Genomic DNA, 17,559 nt, shown 5'->3' on the forward strand with positions numbered 1-17,559 from the left:
GCATGGAAGGGATTGCAGGACTGTGTGAGGGAGGCGGTTCAGAAACCTCCTGAGGCCCAGTGCCCAGATTCCGCTGCGGGGCAGGGTGGCCAGGGGCCTGGGTTCTACCCTGTTCTCCCAGTCTGCGGGTTGGGTGTGGAGTCGCAGACTCCCTCACATTTCTGCACATAACAGGAGCTCGGGCTGTGGTGTCGGCAAGGCATCTGCACCTGGGTTGAGGTCATATTGCTGTCTGGGCTGCGCCGATGTTTTCCAGGTGTTTCTGCTCTGTGCCTGTCTGCAAAGAAACAGGAAGTGGCCGGGAGGGGAATGCTGGCCAGGAGCCCAGAATCTTCGTTCTGCTTGGGGAAAAATGGAGAAGATGGTCCGCGTTTGAATGATCCCAGGGCAGAGGATGTTTTTCTGGCAGTTCGGTCTTTTCAGCTCCCAAATCCCACCCCATGCCCACCCCCATCCCAGCCAAACCATGGCCCAGGGGCCAGATGTCGGCAAAACTGCTTTGGAGGTTTATGGGGGTCCCTTAAGGAGTTCAATATGATGTGAGTGACAGTGAGGTCCCTTGGCTTCTGCACCCCCCGCATCCCCACAGCGGGAACAAAGGATTTCCCGCTTGGCCACTGCTCAACAACGTGCAAAGCAGAATATTCCCAAGGAAAGCAGCCATCACTGCGACTTAGCATTTGCTGTTCTGGGACATTTTTACTACACAGAGCAGAGCAGTAAGAATTCATGAGGGTCCCCCGTGTTGCCCTCCCTCCTCCTACCCTCGCTTCCCTTCCTGCTAGATCATGTCAAAGCAAACCTCAGAAACTGTGTCACGTTCCCCATCTGTAAACGATCAGAGCTATCGTTAACCCACAGTAATCATCCCCAGTGCCCTTACTGATCTGTGGTCATGGGACCTTGTGTCTCCTGATTGTTTTACTCGTTTGGCTTAGAATCCAGATCCAGATAACACTGGGCGGCCCTGTGGTTGGCTGTGGTCAGGGCTGCCCCCTCAGGCCACTAGCCACATCCAGGAGGCCGGGCCAGTGGCTCGGGAGCTCCAGATCTGACACAGCCACCACCCTCTTTCCCCGGGACCCTGCAGGGAGGTGAGTTCCTGTAGTGGCTTCTGGATGCTCAAGTTATAAAGCTGCGGTCTGGGGAGGAAGACAGAGAGCAGGACACTGTGGACACCTACTCTGGGTATCGGGGATCAGGGTGGACAGCCACAGTTCTGACCAGCACAAAACAGCCGGGTTCACTGGGTCTGGTGGGGCTTTGTGCCTGGCTCACTGGTGAGAAGTGAGTGACCCGTCTTGGACCATGGAGTCCAGTGCTGAGGACTCTGCCCCACTAATGGAGGAGCTGGCGGGTCTAGTGATCAAACTCCTGGGAGGCCGGGTGGAAGAGCCCCTGGGGCGTCTAGGTGAGCATCTCCCAGCTTTCTGGAAGATGAGGGCCTGCAGCCCTTGGTTAAAAACCAACAGGCAAATATAACCAAACAAAAGCTCAGTGTCTGCCCTGATGCAGATCCCTTGAACCAGCCTTTCCCCGAGGGCTTAGTGATCTCCCTGCCTGGGGTGTGTGGGGAGGCTTTCGAACTGCTGTAATCCACACCTTCAGTTTTCAGATGCCAAGCTAAACTGATGCAGAGGGAGGCCCTGTCCGAGTCACTCAGCTGCAGAACTGTCCTGAAGCTCCTCAGAGGTCTGTCCTCTCACGCATGGCCTTGGGTTTTGGTCACTGCTTTTCTGTGGGCTGGACCAACATGTTTGGTCACTAAAATCCTGGGTTTTCTTTGTTTTTTAGAAGAGTAAGCTGAGTCGATGGACACAGTGCAAATTTTTAAAATTATCATTTTCCCTTAACCCCTGGGGCCTGGCCATGTGTGCAGCAAAGCAGCTTCACACACAGTCATGCTCTTGGCTCTTGGCCTGAAGCAGGCCACCATGGTGCCTGTGGGGGCCATGACACACGGGTCCGTAACCCGTGCTGGGTCCAGCCCCACCTTCCCTGGGCCATAATGCCAGCGGTGATTGCTCGGGTTGTGGTCACATGTCCTGCTCAGGATGCCTGGGTCCCTCTTGGGAAGCCACACTCACAGGCTGGCTGGGAGTCTGGCATCAGAACAAGTATGTCCCTCACTGCACCCAGTTCAAGCAGAAGGAAGCACAAGGAGAATCCACTACCTGCCTTGGCGCCGATCGATGGACCCAGGGTGCCTCCTGGCCACAAAAACTCTGGTCCCTGGGGGTTGCTGAGTGAAGGAGCAGAGCAGGCCAAGCTCTGGGTGAGGGAGGGGCAAAGTCTCTCTTTAAAATCAAGTACAGTAGAGCATACTGCTCTGTGTTTTGCCCTGGTTGCTGGGAGGGTTAAGTTTGGTTAATTTTTTTTTTTTCTCCTTGAATTGGGATCTCACTGTGTAGTTCAGATGAACTCATAATGCAAACCAAAATGGCCTCAAATTCACATCAATCCTCCTGCCTCAGCCTCCCAAGTGCTGGGGTTATAGGCATGCACCCTCACACCCAGCTAATTAATGCTGGGTTCTATCCCACGGTCCAGTCACAGCTACTGGCTTCCTCTGAGTCACGGCCAGGCCCTTGCATTTAGCCTCTTGCTCTCCAGGTTAATCCACGAGGTGATGTCTGTCAGAATCTCCTTCCTTTCCAAGGTGCTTCTCTCTTGTACCTCAGAGTAACTGAAATCCTTAGGCAGAGGAATAACACTTCCGATCCTGAGAGCTGTTGGAAAAACTCAAAGCAAACCAGCAACCACCACTGGCTGTAATCTAGAGATCACACAGCCATCTCTAAGTGCAAAGCACAGCCCAGACTGTGCTCCAATCTTGCTCTCTGCTCAATTGGCACTTCCTGTGGAAGTTCTTTATTAACAGGACTCAGGATCGAGAAACAAAAGATCTTGTGTGAAAAGGGACCAAAGTAAAGAGCAGGTCCACGAAGCCCTCGTCCGTACTTGCCCAGGTCATCAGCCCAGGGAGGCCCAGAGCTGCAGCTCAGCATCTCCTCCCACGATGCCCGCCGTGTACACATCCCCGCTGTCAGGAGAGCAGAGCAGCCCACCTGGAGCTTGGAGCAGCCTCGCCTGCATTCAGGCGAAGTGCTTGGCCACATGGAAGAACCTACACATGGATCTGTGCCAGGGAGGGTGGCTGTGTTGCTGTGTGTCGGGACCCTCATACAGGGCAGGCTCCTGCTGGCATTGGTGTCTGCCCCTGGAGGTGGACAGAACTGGGAGACAGAGCAGCAGGACAGGCCCACCCCAGGTCCAGCCTTCAGGTCTAAGACATTGCTCGGCAACTCCAGCAAAAAACAAGTGTCAGCCACAGGCCACAAAGCCATGACAAGCCAGTGCCTTGCAATCACAGGCCATGCACCTTCCCAGGACACTGCAGAGGACACAGAGGATGAGGGCCCTAGCAGAGCTGCCTGTGCCAGGAAAGACAGTGCTTCTCTGTGTCCTTGCCACGGTCGCCAGTCCTCAGGATCCACCTCTGGGACAGGGATGGGGTTCGGGTGTGCAAAGCGCAACCATAGAAGCAGCATCTGTGAGGGGACAGGCCTGCAGCCCAGCAGATGTTGGGTGGTGTCACAGGCCCTGCTGACGCCCAGAGGAACTGGAGGCTCAGCTGACCTGTCAGGGTCGTCCTGCACTGGGTCACCAAAGCCGGGCCTTCATGTCCTGGTGTTGACAAGACAGCTCATGATGGTGTGGCCTGGGAAGGGGGGCATCTCTGCACAGCTAGAGCCCTTCTTGAGGGGTCCCGGACCACACCTCCTCATCCACCAGAGGACTCCGTGACCCTTTCCACGGTCACGGTGCTGTCCTCAGCCTGAGATGGGGACACATTCCCAGGTGTTGAGAAAGCTTCCAGGGTCTGTGGTCATGTGCCCTCCCCATCTGCAGCTCCTCTTCAAGACTGGAGCTGGACGTCCCGTCCAGCTTGCAGCTCCCCTGGCTGCTGAGGAGAGAGATCTGGGTCTGCTGAGGCTAGAACGAAGGGAGTCGTGTTCTGTGGGCAGGGAGGAGTGGAGTGAAGTTGTTATGTTACAGAAAGCTGTGTTAGACAGAAATTATCTAGGCAGACAGAGCTGGGCCCTGGAAGGAGCCAGTATACACGGAGCCACTGTGCAGGAGACAGACACCTGCTGTGGGCCCAACCCCAACCCAAAAGACAAACAGATGCACCTGTGTACTTCCTCAGGAAAGGACACTCCAACTAGGTTTCTAGTGCCCTGAGGATGCCAGGAGCCATCATCCCAGCGCCCTACCGCAAGAGTCACTGTTCTGTATTCATGCCTGCTTGCTATGTGACTTGCTCCCCAATTTGTCTGGATAGAATCAATTTTAGCTGAGCAGTTACTCTTATTGGTCAACCATAGTTCTGTCCCACATCCTGTCCACCTTGTGAGTTCCCATTTTTTTTTCCCTTCTTGGACCCGCCTCACCTTAGGGTTTTGCTCTATAAAATCCCTAAAAAGACAGAGTCTTTGGCATTCCATGCAGGACCCCTCTGTCTCCTAAAATTCATTCTTCAACTTTGGAGAGCATGAACTCATCCTGGACACCTATTAGGTTGGGAGTTTCGTTCCCCTATATCAATTCCAATGTGCAAAGAGACATCCAAATGTATTACTAAATAGTATGGATAAATTCACCTTAGGAAACTAACCCATGTTGGTGCCTGAATAGATCTATAGGCAATAAATTGGGGCCAACAACACATGAGAGCAGATATTTCTTAAGGTCTTTGAAAATGTTGTAGGGAAATTTTCAGCTTGCAGAGACAGGGAGCAGAATGTAAAACTGCACCCAGCACTTTGATTCAATGAGGACTGATACAGGGCCAAGCATAGTGACACCCACCTTCAATCCCAGCACTTGGGAGGCTGAGGCAGGAGGACTGACATGAGCTCCAGGCCAACCTAGAGCATAGCAAGACCCTGTCTCACAACACAACATGCAAAACAGAAGAATAGCTACAAGGCCAATCTCGTTTCGCCCATATTTTGGCCATTTCTTCCCTCACTGAATTATTTTGTAGCAAATTCCAGATGTCATCAAATTTTATCTATAAATATTTTAGTTTGTGTGTCTAAAATACAAGGAACAAAAAGCCCACAATAATAGTCACTTATCTAAAAAATTAACAACTTCTTAATTTTTACCAAATATCCATTTGGTAATTGTTATGGGATCCCCTCTGGGTCCTAAAAATTATTTTTTGAGTGCTGATTAGAATCAGAGCTCAAACAAGATCTATACATGAAAACTAATTATCTCTTAGATTCCCGTTAATTTTTGTTTGTTTTTAGTTCTTTTGTTATTTCTTGAAATTTATTTGTCAAAGAAGCCAGGATGGTTCTTCTGTTGGACTCCCGTGGTCTGAGTTTGCTGGCTGCGTTGCTCTGAGTTGTATATTGGGTCCTTCTCCTGGGATTAATGATGTTGGTGGTAAGCAGGGCTGAGTTTCTGAATTTTTATTTTTTTTCAATGCTACAAATGATGATGTTTACTTCCATTGTGGAATTGGTAACAGTTCTCTCCTTTTCATGATGTTAGTATTTATTGATGATTATTGCCTACATACAGCCTGACATGGGTCACAAAACAGAGCTCTCTTGTATAAACTGACATAATTTTTAGTTTTGGGGATAGTTGCGTGCATTCTTGATTGTTTTCATAATTTTCTAGTTCTCAAAGAAGTCAGATGGTCTCTGGGGGTCTTCCAAGGTAGTTAAAGTAGTCAAATAAGCAATTTGAAGTCCCTTTAGGATGGGATGGCTCTACCTTCCAATTTACAAAGTTAAGTATAAGTATGTCAGTTAGTTTTATGTTCCTTAAAGTTCTCAAGATGGAGAAAAGTATGTAGAGTATGATACCATTCCTCTCTGAGAAGTATTTGTTCACATATAAAAGTTAGAATAAGCCATTGACAAAGTTACTGGTGTTGGCAGGATAAAGCAGCATGGAGGAAAGGACAGACATTCTATGTTTTCTAGATTTGATTCTAGAACCATGTTCACATTTTATATAAGCCAACATAAAATTAAATCCGAAGTATTCCCTAAGACTCAGAAGAGAGAGACTTTTGAAGACCGCTTTCCCTTCAGCTTCCGTAATCCAGGACACATAGCCCGTCCCTGTCCAGACCTCAGAGACCACAGCGACAGCCTCACTGGGCCGATGTGAAGGCTGAGCAGTGCATACTGGGTACACTGGAAAACTGGCCCAGGAGGCTCAAGTGCTCAAAGCAAATTAGCTAGAAGCTGTTATTTGAACTCTAGAACCCAGCAAAATAGTTTGTCATGGAGAATACATTTTATGGAAAGATTCTTCCCAATATTGAGGTCTTTCAAGATACTTAAACATTTCATTTACAAAAACTTAGTGTTTCAGAAATGGGTCTATTCCAGCCTGGGAGAGAGTGCTGGTCTCCCCAGCCCAGCACCAGGAATCCACTGAAAGCCAACGCCTCACCCTAGTGAAAGGAAGACAGGATTTACTGTCTCCTTAAGTGGAAAGAAGCTTCTAGAACCCACACACAGCAGAGAAGGTCCGCTTTCTCTGGTAGGGTGACTGGAAGGACCTTTCCTCTCCCCCACAGGCCTGGGCTGACCCAGGCTACTTTCCTCACCATGCATTAATCTTGCTTGCCCTCTTGGCTGGATTAGAGGACTCCGGGACCAGAGACTAGACCACGAGGCATGGTGTGCGTCTGTGGATTGATGCCAGACGTCCCCAGCAGCCTGTGCTGTGAGAGGTGGGAGAGCGGGTCCCTGGGGCTGTGTTGGGAAGGGGTCCTCTCCCTGCTGCTCTTCCCCTGTGCTCTGCTTCCAGCTCCAGGTACCCCACACCGTGGACCCAGGGAAGGGGTCTGCAGGGGGAATCACAGTGGAAGGACTGTGGTCCTAACCAACTGCTGCTGGAACACTGTATTTTCGCAGAGCTGCAGAGGTACAGGACCGTGCAAACACACTATGGTCCAGGAGGCCTCGGCAGTGATTGCCTCGTACTGCAAGCCTGTGGCTCCACATGGAATCAGCCCCTGCTCTTCCGGAAAGCTGTTTTCAGGGAAATTATTTTTATTAAACAGAGGCTCATTACTCAGTTTATGAGTCTGCGGGCTGAGACAGTTCTCTGTCCAGCCCCTGTGTTTAAGGGCTCACAGCTGTGCGTGATGACAGGTGAGGCCGGGGTGGCAGCTCCAGATGCTTCCAGAACTGCTTTGAGGGTGCAGCAGCCTGAGGGGGCCAGGCCTGAGCAGAGATGTGGGTGATGAGGGGCCCTGGAGACCACGACAGCTGACAAGCCAAGGGTGGCAGGAAGGAAGGTTACCGGGCAACTGCCCCCCTCAGGATCCATTCCGCAAACCTCTTTCCCTCCCCTCCTCCACTCTTCACTGCGTACCGTGTTGATGGAGCACCTGGCTGCAGGCCCCAGACGCTCCCGCTTGCATCCCTCTGTGGGCCTTGGGCCTGCAACCAGGAGGAGCTCCTGGCCTGGTTCTGTTTATCCCGGGCCCCTGGTCACCCCAGAGCACTGGGGCGCCTTGTTCCCAAAGCTATGCACCAGGAGCGAGTTGAAAGTGCTCATTTCAGCCTGGGCCAGCTTGTTTTGCATTTTTATAAAGTGGCTGAAAGGTTAGCTTAGATGGGATCAGTTATAAAACCACGGCCTTCTTAACTTCGCCTCATGTGAAAGGTAGCAGCTTTGAAAATGAATGGGTTCAGAGAATCAGGAAATGACGAGTGAGTTAATTGGAAAATATTATTAAAATCAGTGAAGCTTTCAGAATTGCCCTTGTGAGCTCTGTAACAAACTCCTTTTTGTTTGAATTTCAAAAAAAAAAAAAAAATCCAACCCCCGCAGGGCGCGGCCCGGAGTCCTCAGATGCCTGTGTCCGCAGTGAGCAGGAGTCTGAAAACGATCCAGTTCTCCCACGCCTTTATTGCTTTTCAAAATGGAAAATTCTTAGTTGTCACGGAAGCCGTGACCACACTTCCCACTGTAATCCCCACAGTGAGGAGGGCTCAGTTGGGTGGACGGCGGTGACCTGGGCTGTGTCTCTGCCCTGCCACAGGAAGGGAGGACGAGGAGAAGACTATGACCCAGGGAACAAGGAGCCAGATGTAGTCTGCTCACCAGCGTGGATTCGGGGGCTGCAAAAAGGCCTTGTTACTTGTGAGGAATTCTGTGTCCACTAGTTGTCCCCTCCCCATTAGGTTCTCAGAGTCCATGGATGAGACTACGTGTTTTCTACTTCACTTCCAGCTCCTTAGCCTCTAACACCCAACTGATCCAGGGATGTTGGTTAAATAAACCTTCTCGAGCTCCCAACAGTGATAAAAGACACCACTAAGACTCACATTTTAAAAATTCCTAGTAGGAAGGAAAATGCAGGCTTTGAATAACCATTTGTTTTAAAACAATCTCCAACTTAGAGAGTTTTAGAAATTATACCCCCAGCTCCTAGGCACCTTCATCCAAATTCTGCGGACATTCACACTCACCGCACCTGCTCTTCTCTGCGTGTTTCAGGGGAAGCCGCGACGCCCTTCTGCCCTGAATACCGCAGTGTCGCTCCTGGGAACAAAGGCCTTCTCTTGCATAGGCCCACAGCATGGTCACGGTTATGTGGTGACTAGCAGGATACTGGGCCTATCCACACTGTGGGTGCTAGTTTTCTTACTAATGTCCTGGATGGTAACAGAAAAACAACTTTTGTGCTCCAAAGTGGATGATGCATGGCACTTACGCATGAGATCTCTTCCAGGGACTTCCACCCAGCGCCCCTGTCCCCTCGGCCTGCTGGCCTAAAAGCGGGGGCTGCTGTTTTCTCCCACAGCCTTCCACTCGGGTTTGCCCGAGATGGCTCCATGACTAGGCTCAGATTTTGCCTCTCTGGCAGGGCAATAGGGAAGTGAGGCTGTGCTCTCACGGCGAAGTTCCGGGACACCGGCATTCTCTGTCCCCATGCTGGGATGCAGTCTGGCCCTGGCATGAGGGGTGACCATCAGGCTACCCCTGCTTGCAGGTGCTGTACACCGCATGGGGCCATCCCGTGGGCTGCCTGAGGGCCCGCCAGGCACCATGCTTTCACCACAGGTCAGCAGTCACCAACAAGTCTTGCTTATTATCACTGCCGCCCGCCGAGAGGGTGGCCCAACTCCAGCGTCCATGTTTGTCGGTTGCCTTTCTATGATGAGAAAATGGTTTCCTTTCTCTGCTCCCGTGTTGCTGAGCGAGTGTCTTAGCCTGGGTTTGTGTTAGAACCTTAGTCACTGAGGTTAGATAGTCCCTGCTGGCTCTGCTTTTTCTGACACCTCGGTTATTTCCAATCACTGCTCCCTCTGACCCGAGGTACTCATTGGCGCCTGCCACCCCCTCGGGAGCTTCACTCTGCTCAGCAGAGAGCAGCCCCTTCTCTACTACATGGTGCCACTTCTAAAGTAAAACTGAAACAGAGCATACAGAGATTCAGTAAATGGAATGCTTGAAACATGCTGACCATTGCTGCTGTCAGTTAGACAAGAGGCCACACAGCGTGGCTCACTATGGCCTGTGGGGTGGATCAGGAGCCAGAGCAGAGCTGCTGACCGCGTCCGAGCTTCCGGAGTCAGAGGGGGAGGCCACGCAGTGGACTGGTCAGTGACACTAGCGATTTTCAGAAGACATTCAGAGTAATCAGCTTAGTTCCTTCTCTCTCGTAATTCAAAAATCTAAGCTCTCAGCGCATTACACCCTTAATGATGACGCTTTAAAATGATCCCAGAGAAAGTCAGGAAGAGGTGTGAGGCAGAGGTGGTATGGAACTTCGGCTCTGGTTTTCCCGCATTGGACTGCACTCCAGGCAGTGGGTCTTTGGGAAGTGTCCCAGTGGGGGGACGCAGTGTCCTGCTCCTGTGCCTCTGTCAGGATGCTGATGGGGCTCCACGCAGGAGCAGTGGCATCCACCCGATGCCAAAGCTGCTGGTGCCCCAACCCTAGACTTCCTTGGAGCAGAACTGAGAAGCAAGGGGACCCAGCCCAGGGTATCAGTGACGCGGCCAGCAGGGACTGATTCCCTAGGAACCACAAAGCACACAAAGTTCATCACCACTACAGCTTGCAGGCAGACTCCTGCCCTTAGTGTACGCTGAGCTTTGCTTGAAGCTGCTCGGTGACGCTGAGGTGAGATGCATGGCTGAGTCAGTCATAGAGAGCAAGAGTGCGTTGGAGACAGGAATGCTGGCCCGTCTGCCATTCCTCACACGGCAGAGGGCAGAAGGCCAGAATCGCTGGCCACTGCAGGCAGAGGGGCCCTCGTGGCCTGACTGCTATCATCTGGCAGCACCTGAGTTTAGCAGGAACACCCTCCCGTCACCGCGATCCTGAAGTCTCTGTCCCCCTCCAAGTCTTCCCCAGATATGGATATTGGTATCCGAGCTTGATTTTGGCTGGGGTGTTGACAGTCTGTCTCTGTCCCTTCGTGACCAATACATTTCTCTTATTATGCTGAGGCACATTCCTGTAAACAACACAGAGCTGGAATTTTTGTTTTTAAAACTCCAAACTGGAGTCAAATGTGGCAGTGCCGGTCATGCTGGCACTCTGGGGGCTGCAGCAGGAAGGTCGTAAGTTCAAGCCCAGCCCAGGAGACCTAGTAAGACACTAAAATAAAAAGAACTGGGGGTGGAGCTCAGTGCAAAGTTCCTGGATTCAATCCCCAGGCCTTGGAAAAAGTCCAGTTGCAGAGCAGAACTGCATTGTGTATAAATGTCACGTTTGCTTTATCCTTCATCTGCTGATGGGCATATGTTCTGCTTCCAGGACTCAGCTATTATAAATTGTACTGCTGTGAACATGGAAACGCATGGATCACTGGAACGGGATGCTTTTAACTCTTTCGGGAAGATACCGAGAAGGGGAACAGCTGGGTGGAATGAGACCTCTAGTCCTAGTCTTTAGAGGAATCTCTGCACTGATTTCCACAGGGCCTGTACCAGTCTGCACTCCCCCCTACAGTGGAGAAGGGCTCCCTCTCCCCACAGCCCCGCCAGCACTGATTATTGGCTGAGTTCCTGATGGCAGCCATTCTTTATGGGGTGAGGTGGGACCCCAGAGTTTTAGCAGCATCTCTCGAGTGATCAGTGATGTGGGGCTTTCTTTCCTGTCTTTAGTTGCTGTTTGCACTTTTTCCTCTGAGAGGGTCTGCTCGTCCTCCACCATGGCATCACTGGAAGTGGAGGGGTGGTTTAGACTCCCCAGCCTTGGCCTAGCCTGAGCTGCAGCCTGGAGGAGGAAGGGAGCCAAGAGCATGAGGAGGCCACACAGAGGACAGCACAGCGCTGGAGGCAGCGCGGACCCCAGCTTTGCTAGAGCTGCGGAGGGCTTCAGCCCGGTGGACTGCATCTCAAGCATGGCTCTGTTTCTGTCCTTGCTGCAGCGGAGGCACCGACACAGTCAGACCAGCCCGTGGGTCCCAGTGGAGAGAGAGCAGGGCACAGTGGAGATGCTGGGCCCAGCTGGAGGAAAGCAGGTTGCATCCCACAAGGTCGCTCTTCGGTGATGTGGAGAGTAGCGCTTACTGCAAGCTTGGAGACTGAGCCTCTTCTCTGCAGGACTGAACTGTTGCCTTCAAACACATAAACCTACACATGTGCCTGGGCTTGCAGGGCCAACACCCAGCAGTCACCCCGGAGACCTTCCTTCGGGTGATGTGATGCGCTAGGGGTGCTCCTGGACTCTCCGATCCTGCAGCGGTGGTGTGTTCACATCAGAGGGAGCAGTGGGGGTGGGCTGGTGGCCTGGCACAAATCAGGGTCACAAAGCTGGCTGTCCTGCTAGGAAGCCTGCTCATCACCACCGAGGGCTGGCTGGTGAAGCAGAAGTCTCGCTGAAGAGATCCTTCACGAGGCAACGGGTCTCAAGAATGTGTGACTTCTTGGGTTCTGTCTACAGGGAAACTAACCCCAGCCCTGCGCCCCGGTGCATGTGAAGGCTTGGAATGCGCTGCTGGGGAGACACTGGCCCTGAGACTCATTTGCTGGAATCTGGCAGCCACCACTGAAGGGACGTATGGATCTGACTGAGCAGAAGCTATTTGCTCATGACTATCCAAAGGCCAGCTCTTACAGAGTTGAGAATTTGGAGAAACTTACATCAAGGCAGACGCACTGGAGTCAGGGAGGAGACGACAGACGTCCTTCGGTGTCTTCAGAAGCTGGGACAGTATTCTGGGCCCTGGAACCAGTTCGGGGAGCCAGCGCTGTTGGGGTCAGGGTCTCAGGGGGACTGAGGCCAGAGCTCAGGAAGGGACACAGGAGCAGCCTTCCTCTGGGCCGCTGGGGACGTAGGAAGTCCCGGTCTGTGGCGGGGTTACCTACGTACCCAGCGCTCAAGCCCTGCAGGGGGAAGATGTGAGAGCAAGTGTGCACTTTGGTGCTGAATCTCAGGAATGCCCCACCACCATCGGGGTCAGCAGGAGCTCGGGCTGTGGGCAAGGACCCAGACACACAGACAGACACTCAGACATTGGCGATCCTGGGTGGGCCACCTGGGTGTGGCTGCTTTGCCTTTGGTCATACGGTTTTCCCAGAATGCTGAATGCTGGTGTGACATTTCAAGGATAATAAAGTGCAGTGTTCCCTTGATCTGCACATAATTGCATTCCTAGAAAATGCAGCCTATATTAAAACCAGGCGAAGATGTTTTCTGTTTGAAAGTAAAGCTGAGTAGGATTCCAGCTGCAAATAACCACAGCTGAGCTTTTTTTAAAATTCTGAGTTTTAAACTTTTCATCAGTCCATGTTTGCAATGCATGGCAACTGCATCCGTCCTAGGGCGCTGGGGTGCAGATGCGACCCCACCTCCCTCTCTCATGTCCCGTCCCCTGCCTGTCTCTTGGTCCCTTCCTATTTGCAAGACATCTTGCTCTGTATTTTCTGTCTCTTCTGATCTCCATCAAGTTTGGGAATCATGTAGTGTACAGAGCAGCTCTTCCTCTGTGGGTCTGCACACGTCCTGATCACAGGACCTCTGAATCCTGGCTTCTGCTCACCCAGTGCCAGCAGTGCATGAGGTCACCCCGACAGTTTAAAATAGCCCCCAGAGTCCCGGATGTCTCTGCAAATTCATCCTGCTGTTGTAGGGAGGGGTTTTGTAGATGACACAGTGTGATCCTGGGGTACAGTATGAGAAGGGTGGATGTCACAGCTGGGCTTGGGGACATAAATCTGTAATCCCAGCTACTTGGGAGGCTGAGGCAGGAGGATGGCAAGCTCGAGGCCAGCCTGGGCTACTTGGTGAGATCCAGTACAGAAACGTAAAGCACGCAGCTCAGTGTGAGGCCCTGTACACGTCCTCCAGTTCTGAGAAGGAGGGAAGGGGAGTGGCCGATTCTCTAGCACACATCACCAAGGACACACAGATGGGCACAGCCCTCCGGGTTCTAGCGCCCCGTCCTTTTTTCCTTCCTCCCTCCCTCCCTTTCTCCCCTACCCCATTTGCTTTTTCTTTCTTCTTTCAGCAGCCCTGGAAATCGGACCCCGGGCCTCACCAGGCTGAGCCTGCTCCCCAGCCTTCCAGGCACTCACCAGTTCTGGGAGGCCCCATCCCTGCTGCCACTGACTGATGTCCCGGGCAGCTGCTGCTCTTGCCCTGGCGCCCCGCACCGGTCAGGGGATTCGATTGTGTCGGTTTGGATGTGAGTAACACCACGTCCGTCCGCGTGTGCTCTAATTGATGTTCCTGATTTTAACCAACTCTTCCTTCCACCAATTAATAGCATTTAACCCCCATGGCAGTTAAATCACTTTAAACTACGAAGTGTGATCTCAAGTTTGCTCTGCTGGATTTTCTCAAGCGTGTCAGGCATGGTTCGCCAAGCAGATGAACAAGGCATGTGTGTGCATGTGCTTGAGTGTGTATGTCCTGGGGACTAAAATCAGCACTTTCACACCGAGCCACATCCCAGCCCTTTCTTTGTTTTATGTTGAGACAGGACCACTACAGTTGTGCGGAGTTCCCGGTGGTGGTGACAGCCCGGCATGTGCAGTGCAGGATCTCAGTGCTGCAGCTCAGGCCTGGACTTCACACCCCATGATGGCTGCCATGGGGTCCAGGCAACTCAGACCTTTGCAGAGGGCAAAGCCCAGTGTGGCAGGCATGCCTGTTACCCAGCACTCTGGGAGGTGAGGCAGGAGGATGACAAGTTTTAGCTCAACTTGGACAACTCAGTGAGACCCTGTCTCAAAAAACAAAGAAGGACTGCGGGTGCAGCTCAGTGAATAGGCCCCCACTTCTGTCTCCAGCGCTGCCAACCAAGAAAGAAAATCCCTGGAGTGCAGAAAGAAGGGCGCCTCCTGCTCCTCCAGGGCAGAGCCTCAGGCTCCTGGTGCACACGAGGGTCCCTTGGCTGCGGCCATCCTGTCCTATCTCCTTGCAGCCTCTGCCTGGCCCCTGCTGCTCCCCTGGAGGACTTTTTAAGATCTCCAGCTGTCACTTGTCTCCTCTTCCTGATGACAGATGGCCTCCCTGTATCGGTCACCATTGCATCTCTGGACATTGTCATCCGGCCCTTCAGGGGCGAGTTCCAGCTGCTCTGTGTGACCACCCCGGCCTCCCAGGTGGCTGGAGGCTGAGTCGGCTCCCACAGCCTCAACTCCCACAGCCACAGCCCCCATTAGCCCCTGCTGCTCACCACCCGCAGACTTGTGCTTCCCGTTGTCCCACAAACATCTGCCCGGAAGCTGCCTTCCTTCCGGCCTCCCCTCAGCTCCCTCAGGCCAGCCTTCCTTCCCTCCCCGCTGCCTCCTCCTCCGGCCACCTAAGTCCCCTGTCTGCCAGGCCCAGGCCGGGCACTGAGAATGCTGAGGGTGACAGGAGGTGGGTTCTGTGGCCCAGGAGCTGCAGCAGCAACTGTGGTGTGGGTGGTGGAAGAATGAGCCCAGAAGGAGTCCGAGGATGGGGTTGTTGACATCATATGGCCCTAGGCATCCAAGATGACCTCAGGTGCGGCCCTGGCCTAGCGAAGTGGCCTATCTCGCCCTCAGTTCACATCTCGTGCCAGGCTTCCTCCCTGGGATGCAGGACAGGGGACATGATCCTCTCTGTCTCTCTCAGGAGCTTAAGGACCTCATGGGGGGCGGCTCTGAGATGTGGACAGGCCTGAAGGCTGAGTGTGTAGTGGCTGGGACTGTGAGGGAGGTAGTGTCCTTTCAGGGTCCCCGTGTCCATGCCTGTGCCAAGGCTGCCTCTGTCCTTCTCCCTGACACTGAAGACTCGGGTTTTTCACTGCAGAAATGCAGAGGCCACCACTTCCACCTCTGAGAGCCAGGCTCTGTTCTCCAGTCCCCCTCAGCATTAAAAATGCAAATGCCTGCTATTTAAATGCAGCCCTGGGCCCAGGCTGGGGCTTTCTGGGCATCCACAGACCATAGGGGCTGCCATTTCCTGTCAAGAGCAGGCCATGCTCAGTGGCAGAGGCAAGGGGACACATCGCTGTCACCCAGGCATTGGTACTGCTCCAGACCCTGCCAGTGAGTGGATGTGTGTTCCCGGAGGTACGGACCCCGTGGCTGTTCCTTGACCTTGTGGCCCCCAGTCCAGCCAAGCACCACGTCAGAGATGAGCTCAGGGAGTAGCTCCTGAGCATCCATGAGTTCTCTGTCCCCCTCGGGACATCTCTGGGCTCCCCGAGTGTCCCAGGTGTCTCATGTGGCCTTCACATTGGCTCAGATGGAGTCACTGGGGATAAATCCTTTACAGACTTGCGCCTTCCAGGGGCTCTGCAGCAAGTGGGGTGTGGAAGTGTGCTTCACAAAGCAGGCTTGAAAGAGGGGCAAAGAGGCAGCCAGAGGTGGCCTGGTACCTGGGGCCCCTCCCCAGTGCCATCTCCCGGTGGGATGTGATCCTGTGTGGTGCAGAGCGGATGGGTGGGACTGTTAGAAACCCTGGGGTGTCACAGAACCAGTGCTTGCTGAGAGTTCGGGGTGCAGCATGCATTTTCTCTATGTTTTTTTCAGGATGCAAAAACCACATCTCGACTTGAACAGAGAGAATTCGCGGACAGGATTAACTAAGTACAAAGCCATCAGCCAGGCACTGGACAGTAAAGTGAGCTGATTTAGTGTGTTCGCACTGCTCTAACAAAAAACCATAACCAGGCAGCTCAGAGCCACAGAAATTGCTTCTCACGGTTTCTGAGGCCAGACAGGGTCAGGCAGGGCAATGCTGGCCCCAAATGTGTTTTCCTGCTATGTCCCTGCTGTAAGGGCACTGTTACCTTATACCTAGCTGTACCCCCAAAGCCTCAACCCCATCGGTGGGACTTTACCAAGGTGGCTTGATCTAAGGTATGTGAATGTGGATTAAGGGTTCCGGCGCTGAATCGTCCACCACTGGGATTAGCGTGGTTCTGGGTGTGGCTGAATGGATTTAGGAAGGCCAGCCTCTGTCCCTGGGTATAGCTGGCACCCTCTAAGTGCTTGTTTCCTGGATGGGATAGAAGGGAAAAGCAGGTTTATAGCTGCTGCTGCTGCTGCTGCTGCTGCTTCTCTGCCTCCTGCCTGCCCTGCCATGGACCATTTCTCCTCTGCGATGCCCCTCTGCCCTGCCACCTGCCTTGGACCCAGCCAGCTATGTACTGAAAACTCCACACACTGTGAGCCAATATAACCTTTGCTCCTTTGACTTGTGGGTCTCGGGTATTCTGTCTTAGCAACAAGAAAAGTGACCAAGACAGACACCCATCCTGTCCACGAGACATCAGCCCTTGGGACTAATCATCCCCAACCCCCACCCCCTTAACACCCTGCAGCTTTCAGGTTTCTAACATGAACTTGGGGGCACAAGCAGTCAAAGCACCCCGAGATCAGACATGGACTCACAAGCAGTCACCACTTAGGGATGAGGGCCACAGGGGGAAAGCGCATTGTTACAGGTAGGGGCTCTTTGGGGAGGGGCTGAGCCTCCAAGGCAGGCTATATCTAAGCCTTGTGAGACAAAGCCCTGGCTGTTGGCACTGGGAAACCCACACCGCAGCCAGAGCTCAAGGCTGTGCAGAGTCAAGCTTGTGGAGGGGAGCCAGGCAAGAACAAGTCCAGGCCTAGAGCTGGGGGAACGGAGGCTGAGCAGAGCAGGTTTGCAGAGACCTGGTGGGTCCTGCAGTGTGGAGAGACTGCTGCTGCTCATGGTGCAGAAAGACAAACGGAGTCTGGAGGGCTCAGAGAGCAGAATGGGAAGCGGGGCCCACCTGCTTGCAGTCGCCATGCTCTTCCAATAGGGGGCAGCACAGATTGGAAGTCTCCTGTCAGATTGGCAGCAGAGGTGGGCAGGGTGGGGGCAGGCAGGTCACCTGTGGAGGAGGGGTCCTCACAAAGTCTCTCCCTGCACCACTGAGGGGCCGTAGCTGTGATCAGCCCTGCACTGACTCACAGCTTCACCACAGACCCTGTCGGCTACGCAGGACAATGCTTGTCTTGTTGGCAAGGAAAGAAACTAAATCACTTCATAACCCTGGGATGGTTGAGGTCTTTGCTTTTGGCATAAAATGAGCCCCCTGATAAACAC

The 17,559-nt window shown here is 53.1% G+C and overlaps 1 long non-coding RNA gene across 2 annotated transcripts; it reads left to right on the plus strand.

Moving 5' to 3' along the window:
- The first annotated feature begins 495 nt into the window (after nucleotides 1-495).
- LOC134478381 (uncharacterized) lies at nucleotides 496-16,680 on the plus strand. 2 transcript variants are annotated; one of them, XR_010051004.1, is made up of 5 exons: nucleotides 496-1,094; nucleotides 1,609-1,692; nucleotides 13,517-13,693; nucleotides 13,991-14,180; nucleotides 16,014-16,680. It is a non-coding gene; the product is annotated as an uncharacterized LOC134478381 (long non-coding RNA). The 2 variants fall into 2 exon arrangements; XR_010051005.1 differs by lacking the exon at nucleotides 13,991-14,180.
- The last annotated feature ends 879 nt before the right edge of the window (nucleotides 16,681-17,559 follow it).

The sequence above is a fragment of the Cavia porcellus genome, unplaced genomic scaffold (assembly GCF_034190915.1).
Source record: "Cavia porcellus strain 051 isolate PalLab524CR breed Dunkin Hartley unplaced genomic scaffold, mCavPor4.1 scaffold_1, whole genome shotgun sequence".
Taxonomy (NCBI): domain Eukaryota; kingdom Metazoa; phylum Chordata; class Mammalia; order Rodentia; family Caviidae; genus Cavia; species Cavia porcellus.